The sequence below is a fragment of the Camelina sativa genome, chromosome 11, assembly GCF_030686135.1.
Source record: "Camelina sativa cultivar CO46 ecotype springtype chromosome 11, ASM3068613v1".
Taxonomy (NCBI): domain Eukaryota; kingdom Viridiplantae; phylum Streptophyta; class Magnoliopsida; order Brassicales; family Brassicaceae; genus Camelina; species Camelina sativa.
The window spans coordinates 19,089,417-19,104,996 of NC_141890.1; the positions used below are offsets into that span (position 1 = coordinate 19,089,417).

The 15,580-nt window shown below is 38.4% G+C and overlaps 1 non-coding gene across 1 annotated transcript; it reads right to left on the bottom strand.

Annotated features, from left to right (window-relative positions):
- Nucleotides 1–13,042: 13,042 nt before the first annotated feature.
- On the bottom strand, nucleotides 13,043–13,149 carry LOC147934230 (small nucleolar RNA R71). Its single transcript, XR_015573417.1, has one exon. It is a non-coding gene; the product is annotated as a small nucleolar RNA R71 (small nucleolar RNA).
- Nucleotides 13,150–15,580: the final 2,431 nt, after the last annotated feature.

Sequence of the window (15,580 nt, forward strand, 5' to 3'; positions counted from 1 at the left end):
TTGTTTTTTTATTGTGGTTGCTCTCAATCAATCAATCAATAAATACACTCTGAAGTCCACAAAATGTAAAACCTTTGCCAAAAAATCTGGAGATCTGCTGTGAATAGAAACCTATATCAAGAAAATCAAGAAAAGGGGTATTAGCTCGTATAGACTAGGATAGAGATTTCAAGAAGAGTTATGAAACCTTAAGCAAGATTTGAAATCTGATAACAGGGAAGGAGATTTTTATGAACTTTAAGACAATATTTATGTAGCCAAAACACAAATTCATAAAGTTCAAAGACAAGATTTATCCAAGAAAAGCTGAAAAACAAAATCTTTCAAGGAAACTTAGATTGTAAAAGCAAAAACAAAACAATTTGGAAAACGAAATCACTAATGAAACCCTAACGAAGAAAAAACTTTTTTACAAAGTCAATAATTGATTGCGTAGTTCAGAAGAAAAAGTCAAGAACATAAAATAGACAAAGAGAAAAAAAGAGAAGAGGATAGAGATGGAGCTGAGGTCAAGAGTATAAACACCTGAGAAGTCTAAGGAGGAAAAAAGAGGAAGGAGCTTCAGAGTTCGGACAGAGAATCTTGGGTTCGTTGTTAATTAAACAAAAAATGAAGGAAAAAAAAAAAAAAAGAGTCGGTAATAATTTTGTCGCTTAGTTCACAAGTTCTCCAGATAATCAAAATGAGATGGATCCACGTGACAAAACAAATTGGGTTGCTAGACCTAAGTAGCTAAAGCAGATGGAGTAGTGGCAACAGATCTAGGTTTGGGCAATAGAATGCATTATCTACTATTTTGGCTTCCCAGTGAATGAAAAGGGCAATACCAAGCGGTTTGGAACGGTTCAATTTTTAACTGGTTTAAACATAGCAAACCGCCGTATGGCCGGGTGGACCGCGGACGGCACCAGGACGCCACTATGGAAACGTTCACCAATGATCCGGCCGGGTGCAAGAACGAATCAGGACCCTTGGGCCAGTCCATCAGTGAGGTTCCCGACCACACGACACATCCTTAAGGCTTTACAACCCTACAGACACGCCGTGCGTTGAGCCGACTCGGACAAAGTCTATATCAGTACCACTCGCCCGTTTAATAGAAATCCGAATACTTTATTAGATGTAAAGAGTTTATTACAAAACCAATACCAAAAGATCTTAGAGTTTCTGGATAAGGCCTAGTGCCAAAGTTTGATTCAAAATAACACATACTTGTATTTTACAATAGACACAAAACAAAACTACTCCGGGGTCGTATCGTTCACCACGCCCTCTAGTTCCCTCTAGGGTTACCTGCAACACAAATTATTATCATAAGTAATCTAGGATTACTTAGTGAGCTAAGGGTTCCTGCAAAGAGATTAGCCCCAATCCCAAACTCCAACAACATACAACATGCAAGCATATACAACAACGTGCGAGCATAAACAATCCACATGCAAGCAAAAAAAATAACGACATGCGTGCATAAATAACCAACATGCAAGCGAGATAAACATTTGACAAGCAAGCACACACTTCACAATCAATCAGAAATAACATGCGGAAGCTGATAAGCTAAGCAAAATTATTCTACAAGCAATCGCAACTACATGCAATACTACACAACAACATGCAACAATTCAAACTCGTAATAAAACATGAGTTTTTAACAAGTTCTAGTTTATAGGGCCCGATATGCATCCTTTCCCTAAACCCCTCATGAATCACCGAATCGCAACCACTAAGGCATGCGATCGGGTATCACTCCAAGCCACACCGTCGTGTAGACAGCCTCGGCCAGGGTAGCGAGCCCAATAACCTCCGAGCTCTTCGTAACCAACCCTACAAACACACGAACATGGGTTGCATGTCGCGGCTGCATGTGGTACAGAATAGGAAGGATAGCAATACCAAGTCTTACTACGCTTAGCCAGAATTTCTCGCGGACTAAAACGCCTTAAGACTTCACTGAAATTAATACTTGAGTTTATATGGCTTTTAAGCTCATAATTTTACAAGTATTTTATCTAGTTATCGCCCTTGTTACTAGAACGTTTCGAACTAGCAACCGGCATAACCTCACCTCGCATGCATTTAAACAAGAAAAACACAAAAGAATTTCAAGTAAATGCAACTAAATGCTTCATGCAAACCGTGCACTAGATGGAGGTCTTTAATTCCCCATCTAAGCCGGCAAAATATGTGCCTGAACTCACAGTAAACCGTCGATGATCGGTCTCCCTTGATGAAGCTTCTCTCACGGCACACTCGGACCTCCTTCCTTGGTTGAAGTTGATTTCCTTATCGATTCAACTTGCGGTCGATAGTCGATAGTCTTGGCTTGCTCCTTCTCTTCTTTCTTTCTTTCCCTCGCGGCAATGCTCTTCTTCCTTCTCTCTCGCGGGCTTGCCTTCTCTTTTCTCTCTTCTCTCTCGCTCAACTTCTCTCTCGATTTTCTCTCCTTACCCCTTTGTGTCTTGTGCGAAAATGAGAGAAGTGAGGCCTTATTTATAGAGAGGTTGGGCGGTGGAGTCGACCAATGCATGCAACTCTCTTCTTCTTCTTAGCTGTTATTAGTGCATGTCTTAACACTTGGTGAGAAATCGATTAAGCCACCTTGATCTCCACTAATTCTTCTTGATTTATTTAATCATCCCACTAACTTCCACTAACTTCTTCTTGAATAAATTAATTCTTAGTGGAAAATCCCACTCTTGTTCCGAGAAATTCTGAACAGACCGAGAGATGGCCGATGGTACCATGTACCATGTACCATGTACCGTACCGGACGTACGCGGACGACCGGACGTACCAGACGAACACCAAAGGGGCAAGAACATGTACGGACGTGAAGCAAGAGTGGGAAGGAACCCACTAAAGAGGGTGAATTATTTATTCAAAATGGAGTTGGTGGAATCTCCACTAAGTGATTTTTAAATCACTAAATTAATTTAAGTGGAGTTAGTGGAGGATTAAATAAAGCAAAGTGGAGTTAGTGGAAGATTAAACAAGTCTTGGTGGCCAAGTGTTAATGTCATTTTCGCCCAAGTGTAGAAATCATGCACTAAGAAGAGAAAATGCACCTCATGCATTGGTCAACTCCACCGCCCAAACTCTCACTATAAATAGAGGCTTAGGGAAGCCATTTTCGTTCCTTTTCTCCCTTAGTCCAAAAAATAAGAAAGTTAGAGAGAAGTTAGAGAGTTAAAGAGAGAGAGCTAGGGAAAGAGCGAGAGAGAGAATTCTTCCTTAGAGTCTTCTCTTCCGCAAGTTTTCAGCTGCATCTACTTAGAAACTGTTCTCTTCTGCGTCGCAAGCTAGGACTAGAAGCTGTTAGATCGTTTCTTTCAAGCCAAGTCCAGGTGAGTTTCGATGCATGTGATATGGCACATGATAGGTTGGGTTTTGGGGTGTTTTTCCTTAAAGTCTTTGTGAGATAGACTTAAGCGTTTATGAGAGGTGAGTTGCTTAGGATTTTAAGTGTTAAATCTAGGCATTTTCGTGGGTGTTGGGGTAGATTCGTTTCTTTCTTTCTAGATTAAATTCTAGATAGTTAAGTCTCGTTTTCTTTGTTTCCTTGCATGTTGGTGTGAGGTTGTGTCTATCACTTAGTCTCTAGATTTGTTTCTAGTTTCTTTGTTGCTTGTTTGTGGTTGCATGTTTGCTTGTGTGCATTGCATGTTAGTTTGGTTGTTGCATGTGGCTTGTGTGCCTTGCATGTTGTTATAGTTGCATGTTGTTATTGTTGCATGTTTGCTTGTGTGCATTGCATGTTAGTTTGGTTGTTGCATGTGGCTTGTGTGCCTTGCATGTTGTTATTGTTGCATGTTTGCTTGTTTGCTTGTGTGCATTGCATGTTGTTGTTTGTAGCTTGCATATAGCTTGTGTGCTCTGCAGGTTTGTTTGGTTGTGTGTGGAGGTTGTGCAGGAGAAGACTTCCCCAAGGTTGTAATCGGTGCGGATTACGAAGACTCGGAGAGACGGGATTGCAGCCTAGGGCCGAGTATACACGACGGTGTATTCGAGTGCACATGTTGAGAGGGACTCGCATGTGATGTTCTATGCTCGCGTGCCTTTGTGGCTGTGAGTGTAGGTGTTCACGGGTATGGGGGAAGTGACGAAGTGATGAAATGGTGGAGCAAAGGAGTGAAGGGCCCTTGAAGACGAAGAAGAGTTGTTAGCTTCCGCATGCGTATACTTGGAGTTTGCTTGACTAACTTGCATATTTATCTTGCTAGTTTTTCTTGCATTTGGCTTGCATGTTGCATTTGAGTGCTGCATTTAGTTGTTGTTAGTTAGCTTGCATGTTGTGTGTTGCTTGCTGGGGTTTGGGGGTTGGGTTTGGTTTCTTGTTAGGTTTCGGAACTCACTGAGTGTTTAGCACTCAAGACTCCATAATTTGTTTTGCGGGTAACCTTAGTGGGGAAAGCCTTAAGGGGAGCTCAGGACATTAGGCCAGCCGGTGCAGAATTGCGTTGCCTTTGCAAGTCATTTTTGTAAAATTTAATTGGTTGTATTTTGGCCTTAGGCCTGGCTCCATTTTCGTATTAATGTTTAATGAACTCATTTTACAAAGTAATTGAAGTTGAAAGTTATTTTTTATTTAAGTCGTGTGGTCTTGTTCGGTTCCAGCCTTGTCCGGGCTAACTCAACGCACCAGGCCGCAAGGGTTGCAAAGCCTAAGTAGTCTCGGTTGCGGGTGGAATTGTGCTAGGGAGGACCGGTGGAAAGTCTGCAGCTTCCGTCCCTCGACTAGACCACCTCGGTGCAGTTCCCATAGTGGCGTTCCGTGGCTGTCCGTGGCCTGCGTGGTCATAGGACGGTTCGGGGGTGTTACAACGGTTTCAAGCGTTATTTATCAATTTATTAGGCTGGTTTAGATGTTGATTGGTTGTCTCACTATTTATCCTCAAACGTAATGTTTGCAGGTGATAGCAGTTAGTAGCGACTGGAACCAATCAAAGAAATAACTTTATATCGTTTGAAATCATAACCACCCACTTCCGCAAATATCCGCAATTACAATGGCAAACATTGTGTTTAAACCTGTTAGACACTTAGTGGTCGTTGAAAACAAGTTTGTTTGTGAGAGATTTACAACTGGTTGATGAGCGAATCGGTTAAACCAAAGTTTATCAATATAAATGTAATATATAATTGTGAAAAGTATTAAAAAAAAACAAAAACTATATATGAAAAAGTACAAATTTTTTAAACATGATTAATAATAAAGAACCATAAATAATTACTACATTTAATTACTAAATAATTATTTAAATATTAATCAAATATTTTATAATGAAACACAAATAATTATTAATATTTGAAAATTAAAGGTACAAAATGATTATTTGAGAATTAACATGAATATATATAGGATTTAATAATATATATTTTAATTTGTAGATTTTCCTTTTTCAGTTTCTTTCCTTTTTGAAACTAAACGCAACTACAAACGCTTGCGGGAAAGAGATTTTGAAATCCACCGATTTCGAGTGGTCTGAAGTGGTATAAATTGATGTCTACGAATAGTAACAACTACAACTGCCCGCTAACAACTACTATCACTAGCAAATGCAACGTTTGCGTTATGTTACGGTTGGTAGTGATTGTAACTAATTAAAGATATTTCTTTCTACCACTCTGAGTCACCCGGAATCACTAAATTCCAAAAGTTCTTTTCCACAACCATTTGTGTTTCCGGCAGTTTGCAGAAGTTTAAAATAGGCAAGAAAAAAATCACATAATAACAAATACAAAATATATTATAAAACTATATATATTCACATTAATTCTCAAACACTAACAATTTTCTTTAAATTTTCCAACTTAAAATTCCCAATTTGAATAATTATTTGTGTTTCATCAAAAAAATTTGTTTGTTTCTTTTTTTTTGAAAACTTATTTATAGAGTCTCTTTAGCAATTATGTTAATTTTTTATACTTCCTCTATCCCATTATATAAAAGTTTTTAGCTAAATAAACAATAAATATAATCTTATTTATAAAAATTCAACCAATAGAAAAATATACTGCATTATTTTAATAATCATAAACTATTAAATTATGTAAATTGTACATTAAATTTTTTTAAAAAAGATTTGATTAAATGGAACAAATAAAAAACTTGAAAACTTTTATATAAACGTACGAAGGGAGTATATTTGCATAAATATTGTTTCGGTCTTTTATACTTTTTTATAAGTATAAATTACATTTGTTTTGGTATTTTTTGTGTAACTCCTATTGCACTTGTTGATCAACCAATCATAAATCTCCCATAAACACACTCGTTTTTAACCTCTAAACCAGTTTTTTAAAAATGCTTAACAGTGCTTGAAACAGAAATTGTCCGCCTCTACAACTCCTACAACGACAATCATAAACGCTAAGTTTAAACCAGTCATGCCCTAAGTCACCACCATTCAACACTTCATGACATGCTATATGTGGTTAGTAACTAAATAATAGTAATGAATAAAAGTAGACTATAGGCTGTTCATTAATTTACCAAGTTAATTGTTGGACCTTATATGAAAAAGAAAAATATTGTCATATCCTATGGTGTGGTTCAAGCTTTTATGTGCAAATATCACTACATTTCAATGCCTAAACAAAATTACATGATCATCAGCAGAACAAAACAAAACACATCTATTTTTTTCTCCCAAGCACGAACATCAAGGCACCGCTACCATCTTAACTCTACAACGCCGGTAGGGCTCTTGCTCGCTGGCGTTAGGGTATTTCGACCTTAGCTCCCTTTCTTTGGTTCCTTTGCTCTCTTACATTTACTTTTCAATCTTCTTTTTCCCTGTTTTCCCCTTTTGCAACCTACCCAAACGTTCTCAAATCAACCAGATCCAGGCAAAAGCTTGCTCATCACCAGATACAGAAGAAGGTGAAGACTGGTGAGATCCATTCTCTATTCCCTTGGCTCAGCCTCACCGCCAGCGAAAATCAAGTCATTTGTCCCTTAAAATCTCTATCCAGAATGCGAATCACTTCTGCAGAACCCTATCCCCCATCGTCATCTGAGTCGTGTCAGGCGGAAACTACGACGGTTGGCGATGAAACCTCCAGAGAAGTGATCTTTCTCCGTTATTGGACTACCGTCTCAAGTACATGTCATCCTCTGAGCTTGGCAGATCCGTATATGCTTTCATTTGAGAACGTAAAAATTTCTTTCAATCTCTCCGGTCAGCCTCCATGCGCATTTATTCTCATGGTCATTCACACTAATCCTGAGACTAATGTTGATGAACCTTAGATCTGATATCAGCCTACTTTCTTTCCAAAGTGTCTTGCCCAACTTCCAAATGCCCAGGTTTTTTTCTAGCCTTATGCTATTTTGTTGACATTGTCTAGTTTATTAGGTTGCCCTTGGTGTTCGAAGACTGCATCTGAGAACCAATCTAGCTAGATTGTTTTGGATGTACAAAGGTTATGTTGGAACCATGGTTATTTCTCATCTTGTGACATTGTTTGTGGATCTCAAAACTGGAATTCTCAAGGCTTATTCAACCCACTCCATCTAACGATTCTAGTCCTCAACCAAAAACCACCAACCAAATCCTGTTTGTGTTACCAACAACACATGACCAAGCATGATCCTTACCTTTCATCGTTAAACCGACTACATCCTTTGTGTGGTGTTCTTAACCTCTTTGACAAAGAGCGCCAAATGAAAGAGAACCCACCTTTAATGTTACTGTTTCTCGTTTATCTTTTGCAACTTCTAGTATTTGATTCCTGTGAATGGTCTGTTTGGAAAGGGTTGCATCTCTCTGGTCTATTGCCTTGGACTCCAATGCGTGCAACTGACGATGCTAAGCCATCTTCACCACCGGGCTGTAGCCCATCGAATCATTGCAACTGCATTGATTCTGTTAATGCTCCTCACTCCGGTGAGATATTTGGCTTTGATTCATTCATTAACGCCACCGTATCTATTGATGATGGCTACTTTCTCCGTCAATTCCATCAAGGATGATCACTCAAGCAACTGTGAACTCACAGGTTTCAAGTTGCTTCTAAGCGATTGTTTCAAAGGACCTTTGCTTTTTGTATTCTATCTTTTTTATCTTTAGCTTTAGGGAAAGCTTTGTTTTGTAACCTTTTAAACTTTGGGGTGTTTGATACCCCTCGTTGTTCTGGTTTGGTTTGAATAATGAAGTCGTCGGTTAAAAAACAATAAAAACCACAATTTACATGATGGTAATTCTTATCGGATTCAGTACACCTATTTTTCTTATATTTTAGAAGTGATACAGTTTGATATTATTTTACGATTTTTTGATTATTGAAACTGCCTACTTTGATTTTTATACTCCATCTTTCATATTTATTAAGATATTTTAGAAATTTCAATTTATTATAGTTTTTCAAATTTATATGTGTAATGTATAATTTAATTTTGTTTTAATGTTTTACGACTGTGTAAAATTTATAATATTTTTTCTATTGGTTGACTTAGTTTTATTTATATAGTAAATGATATAGAAGATTTCGACCAAAAAAAAAAGAAAAAGATTTTGTTATATATTAGAAACTAAAATTAGGTTCATGAATTAGCTCTTATGGCTTAATTCATAAACTGTGTTGGGGAAAATAAATTCAAATTACAGAAAAATTTGTTAATTTAGAAATAAAAGAAGAGCTCATTTTGCTTTGTTCCATCATAGTTTCACCTCCTTGGTGGACTTCAAACGTATCTATTCCATGATTGTACACGTTTTGGCGGGTCATCAACCTTTCTTCTAAAGTATATCCCATCTAATTTGGCTATCCATTCACGTAGTTGACCACATCGAGGAATAATCGTGATTTTACTTGCTTTATATGCTGTAAATTCAACAAACGAATTCTCAAATCCCAATTGACAAATCCATCTTGTTCCTTTGCCAACTTCCTCATGAAATTTAATGTTATAAGGAACGTCATTGAATTTTAAGTCTTTGATGCCATGATCGTTACCTCCTGAAAAACAATGGAATTTGAGGATATATTTTGGACCAAGTTGGTTACGAATCACTACATTATTTGTCTTGCAAGCTTGATTTTGCCTTGAAAATGTAGCAATAACTAGAATAAAAAATATGAGTTGATTCATTTTTTTAGAAGATCAATGAATCTCATAACGTTTAGTATTTATACTTTGTGGAAGATGTTTTTTTTAATTACTAAATATTTTTTTGGTTGCTTTACCTAAATTTGAACACAAACTTAAATCAATGAAATTTGTGGTAAGAGGAAAATAGTATCGAAAAATATTGTTGGCCATTAAGATCAAACATCTAATAAAAAGCTTGGAAATGTTTTATATCTCATCGATAATGTGTTGAGTAAATTTATTGATTGAAAGACACAAAATAATAACACAGATAGTTTTGCAATAATTTTAAAAGTAAATTGCCAAAAATGAAAATTCCCATGTTTTTTTAGTAACAATAGGAAACTAAATTGATCTATCATCTCATATAAATTGATCAACGATTATTTGGAGTTCAAACTCATATGCATATAACTAGTTACATCATATAACTTATATGTATCACTTTATGAGTTTTTATTTATAGAAAAAACAATTTAGGAGAGTATATTTCAACTTGATAAAGACGAGCTTAATTAATGATTATCTTGCAATTCTAACAAAGCCAATTAATATACCCAAGTTGAACTGTAAACAAAACCAACGAACACCGCCAGCTATGAAGGCTTAATGAACATTCAATTGAGCTACCGTGACACCCCGATTTCAGAGACTTGCAGAAATGTTTTAAAAAATTGATTTAGTCGCTTATATCACTAGGTTGAAATAACCCAATCTGTTTTTTTATTTAAATAATAAATAATAATAAAAAATAATAATAATAATCTAAACTAGTTGAAACGACCTGACCCATTTTTTAATAATAAATAAATAAAAATAAATAATAATAATATAATAATATAATAAATAATAAATAAATAACCCAAAAATATTTATTTAAATATGCAGAAACTCAAATCACCAAATAAGCAGCGGAAATACCAATAATAATAAACCAATAATTAACGAGAAACATAGACCCAAAACTAGCAACTTAAACCATGGTTCTAACACCAACATTCCAATTCTAGCAACCTAGCAGGAACCAAAGCATAACAACTAAGGCCCTAGAACATCCTCCTCTTCATAGCCATGATCCCACAGTCACACTTTGTCTCTACCTGCACCACAATTACAATGAGATGTGTGAGTATTACCAGAAATACCCAATAAGACGATCCTCCCATCTACGAGCTATACATACAAGCAAATCAAGAGTACAACTACAAATAAAATATAACAAACCAACCATTAAACAGAAAAACCAATAACACTTTCACCACAGCTACACATCATCACACAAAACAAGTTATATAACCCAATCGCTTAGATAGCTCATGGTCACGCACTCACCTTAACAAGTGATTCACGAAAATAACTACAACCAAAAGAGAAGCCCTCCAATATCCAAGAACAACCAAACTCGCTCCGTTAACTTTCCAGTCCCTCCGGTGAAAAGCAAGGTCTAGACGTCCAGAAGCTTCCCACAAAATTTCAGCACGATCAGATCTCAGATGACACCCACAATCGATCCCGAAACACCCGCTGGTCTCAATCCGCGACTGAGAAGAAACACCCCACGAAACTGCCGATATCTCCTTTCGAAACGATTTGAGCAGTCGGATCCTCTTTCTCCTAAACCCTAACTGTAACGCCCCTGAACCGTTCTATGGCCAACCCTGCCCAGAAAAGCCCCGGATGCTACTTTGGAAATAGTCACCAATGATCTAGCCGAGGTTCTAAAACCCATTTAGACCTTTAGCCAGTCCATTGATGATATTTCCACCACTTTGGACATCTGATAACTCTCTAATTTACATGTTCTAGACACCTTTTTGTCCATCTTTTGCATTATTTATACCCTAATCTTAGCATTTTTAGGTCCTTAACTATAGGAATTTTCATTTAGGCCATTTAGGGTGCTGCATTGTTGGATTTGTGTATTTTGGATGAAAACAGGTGCTTTAGAGCCTAAAATGGGGGAAAACGAGGTCAAACCCGAGCATGTACCCGAAGGAGCGATTGTGCAAGAAGAACAGTCCGAACCTCAACCCGATCAAAGAGGATCTAAGAGCAGGAAGAACAACCCGAAGACCTACCCGACTTGATCCTCGTCACCGCCTCGAGCAGACCCTTGGGCAAGACTGAGCAGGCTAAAAGGGTTACCATATATAAACCCCCTCTTCTTCCTCTCGCCCTAGCACGCCGCAGACACTCAGAGTAGAGAGCGAGAGCTTCTGAGAGAGAGATTGAGCGACTCAAACACTTTTTTCACTTTGTTAGGATTCGATTCTGTTTCTTTGATATTCTTTCTAGTTTTTGATTCTGTACTCTACTACTTTATTCTTATTTTCATTACAATGCAATTTTCATTCATTTGTGTTTTTATGCTTTCTACCATGAGATCTGAGTAGTGAAATAAAGTTTCTAAGGATGAGATAGACAAATAGGTGTTCTTGATCGGTTAGGATGTCTTAGCTTGAATGTTTATTTCATATAAGTTCCTTTCTAGATTGGTGTTCTTAATGTTATTTTCAGACCAAGAGGTTGAGACTAGATCTAGGGTGTTTTGCCATCAAGAGATGTTGTTGAAATGCTTGAATCAATCAATGCTAGAGATTTACTCACTTAGCCTAAGAGATTAGATGTGTAAGGAGTTTATTGACAATAATGAATCGGTTTGTAATGCTTGCTTGGTCATGTTTCTCCAACGAGAGTTGGGTACAGGAGTTACCAAGGTTGATTGTTTCTATCACGAGAGTGTATTAGCAAGATTTAAGAGTTTCATTGTCTAGGGAATAATTGCTTGAGGCATGTAGGACATCCCAAATTGGTCAGGAACACTTATGAGTCAATTACCCCATCCTTAGGAGTTTTCTTATCTTGATTGTTTAGTTTATTTAATAACTCGACCCCTTACCCGAACTGGTACTCGATCACCAGCTTTATGTATACCTTCGAGTTGTTCATCCTTGTCTACTTGATCCGATCACCCCACCCGATCATGTACCTGAATGCTTGCGTCGAGAACTTAGGTCGTGTGGTTCTTGTTCTATTATTTACTTTTGCTTATTTTAGGTTGTTAGAAAAACCCCACTATTGCTTGGCTTGACTTGCTCTGTTCTGATCATATCTTATCTGCTAGCGTAACAACAATTTGGATTGATAACCCTTTGTACTACAACTGCATAGAGAATTGATACCCTGGGTGAAAATCCTCTTATCAATTTGGCGTCGTTGCCATTTGGTTGAATTTTGTTTGCTACGTTTAAGATTTCAGCAATTGCTAGATCAAGTTCGTTTCTATACTTTGGTTCGGAACTGACTTGTTTACTTTCGTGTTTGTTTGTTTTGTATTTCAGGTACAACCCGAGTACCCACCCGACCCGTCACTCGATCACCTGGATCGGGTAGACCTTCGTGTAATCACTCGGTTAACTGATTGTGCATGTAAACACAATCCAAGGGTAGCCAACACCTGAGTCCATTCATCGACAACATCGACAGATCAAGGTTACTCCGTCAGCAACAAGTGCTACAACTGCAACCAACCACAATTGAGGAGAACATGAATACTCAGAATGGTCCACCAGCTCCTCAAGAGAGGACCAACATAGGAGCAGGAGATGCTCCATCTACACACACTCAAAGACATGGCATTGTGCCACCTGCTGTTAAAAACAACAATTTTGAGATCAAGAGTAGTCTCATCTAGATGATTCAGAGCAACAAGTTTCATGGAATGCCAATGGAGGATCCATTGGATCATCTAGATGAGTTTGATAGGCTCTGTACCCTAACCAAGATCAATGGAGTTAGCGAAGATGGATTCAAACTCCGGCTTTTCCCATTTTCTTTGGGTGACAAAGCACACATTTGGGAGAAATCACTTCCCAAGGAGTCTATTACCACATGGGAAGCATGCAAAAGGTGTTCCTTGCCAAATTCTTCTCCAACTCCAGAACTGCAAGGCTACGAAATGACATCTCCAGCTTTGTTTAGAAAAGCAATGAGACGTTAAGTGAAGCTTGGGAACGTTTCAACGGATACACAAGCAGATGCCCGCATCATGGATTCAACAATGCTTCGTTGCTAAGTACACTTTACCGCGTTGTAGTCCCTAAGATAAGGATGTTGCTGGACACAACTAGTAATGGAAATTTCCTCAACAAGGATGTTGATGAAGGTTGGGATCTAGTGGAGAACTTAGCCCAATCTTATGGGAACTGCAATGAGGAGTATGATCGCACAAGACGATCTTCTGGAGAGGATGATGCCAAGTACAAGAGAGACATGAAAGCGCTCAATGAAAAATTGGACAAACTCCTCAACCAGCAACAACACGTCCATTCTATCTCAGAAGCAGACCAGTTCCAGCAACAAGATGGGGAGAATGCTCAGCTAGAGGATGTAAACTACATAAACAATCAAGGAGATTACAATAAAGGGTACAACAACTACAAACCGAACCCGAATCTCTTATACCATAACCCGAATGTTGCAAATCCTCAAGACCAAATCTACCCATCCATAGTCCAAGGCAACCAAGGCCAGCAAAAGCCTTTTCTCCAATACAATCAAGGCTATGCTCCTAAGCCGCAGTATCCTGGTAATTATCACCAACCAATTGCACCACCTGGATTCCCACAACCGCAAGGATAACAGAACCAATCTCAAGAAGCTGACCTGCGCGGACTAATTCAGCATATGATACAAAGTCAGGCATCGGCAGTGCTGGACAATGCAAAACGATTCGCGGAGATGAGAAACAAGATCGATTCTGGGTACAATGACCTGAATGCTAAGTATGATTCTCTCAATACTAAATTGAGATACCTAGAAGGCTAACACAACGCCCAACCAACTCTGAAACTTGGCCATCTTCCAGGTAAGGCTGTTCAGAACCCAAAATACTATGCTACTGCCCAAGCCATCTTTCTCGACGATGTAGATGACTACCTCACTGAGGACAGCGATGTTCAAGATGTGGAGGATATGGATCACAGTGGGATGTATGAGCACCAGTACCACTTATCTGAGTATGAACCCGATCCTTCACCCGAGGAAGCTGATGATCGAGCTCTGGTTTGAGAATCGCAAACCAATGCACTAATCGAGGCTGAACACGATGACACACCCGACGATGGTGATCGCACGATCCATCGGGTAGACGTTCAGATGACAGATCAACCTCAACCTCCTACGGCTGAGGAAGGGGAATTAGAGAAAAGATTCAGAGCAGCTATTGACATCCAATTAGAGGCCCTTGCAGAGCGATTGTCCAGACGAAAAGCCCCACTTCCGAAGCTCTTGCCACCACACGCTCTTCGAGAGGAAATCATCAAGGAGACAGCTCAGCTGGAGATTGAAGTAAAGGAAGCTGTTAAAGAGATTGAGAATGCAATTCTGAGGAGTAGAGTGTGTCTAGATCCTGATCTGCGAATTAATGAGAAGTTGGAGGATCCCGGCTCTTTTACTCTGCCATGTTCAATAGGCCTTCGGATCTTCAACAACTGCTTGTGCGATTTGGGAGCTTCAGTCAGCGTCATGCCCCTTTCAGTTGCCAACAAGATGGGTTTCAGCAGTTTTAAACCAAGTAGCCTGTATTTGGTTCTAGCTGATAGAACAATTGCCTCTTAGGATTGGAAGAGTGGAGGTTCCTACCGATTTCATGATCCTTGATATGTATAAGGAACCAAAAGATCCACAGATCCTAGGAAGACCATTCTTGGCAACAATATGTGCGGTGATAGATGTGAAAAAGGGCAGATTAGCATTGAGCATGGAGAGCATTTCAAAAAAGAATTTGACATCAAGAAAGGAATAAAAAGGCCAACCATTGATGGTCAAGTTTTCTCCACCCAGAAAAAACCAAGAAAAATCAAGCATCACTAAGAAGTTCATACTACATTTGCTGTGGAAACATGACAAGACCAGGAAAACCGGTTGAATCAGTCTGTTTCAGTGGAGAGGATTCAAAAACCTCTCCCTCTCAAAAACAATGCTTGAATAGCATGAAAAGTCAAGCTTAGTGACTTAAAACAAGCTCACTTGGGAGGAAGTCTCAAAGGTATCTTTTACTTTCTTTTAATTTTATTTTATTTATTTTATTTTGTTTAATTTGAATTTTATAATATTTTATTGTTTCTATAAGTTTTCATATATATACATCTAAAAAAACAAGAGGAAAAAAGAAGATGGAAATTTTGGGAAACTCGAGGCTATACCCGAATCCGTACCCGACACGCCTGATCGTGTTCCTACTCATGTGGCGAGTGGAGTCCGAATTCCACAAAGTCCTAGTCCACTCTCGGTGAAGCCCAAGTAGCCGACTTTCTCTATTTAAGGAGCCTCAACTCCACAACTTCATAAATCCATAAGTTTTCTCTAAACCCTAAAACTCTTTGTCTTCCAAACTTCTTCTCTCCCTATAAATCGAGATTTTCGATCTTGGTGGACTAATCCTATTGATCCCGATTTAGTATCTTTTTCTTCTTTTCAAGGATT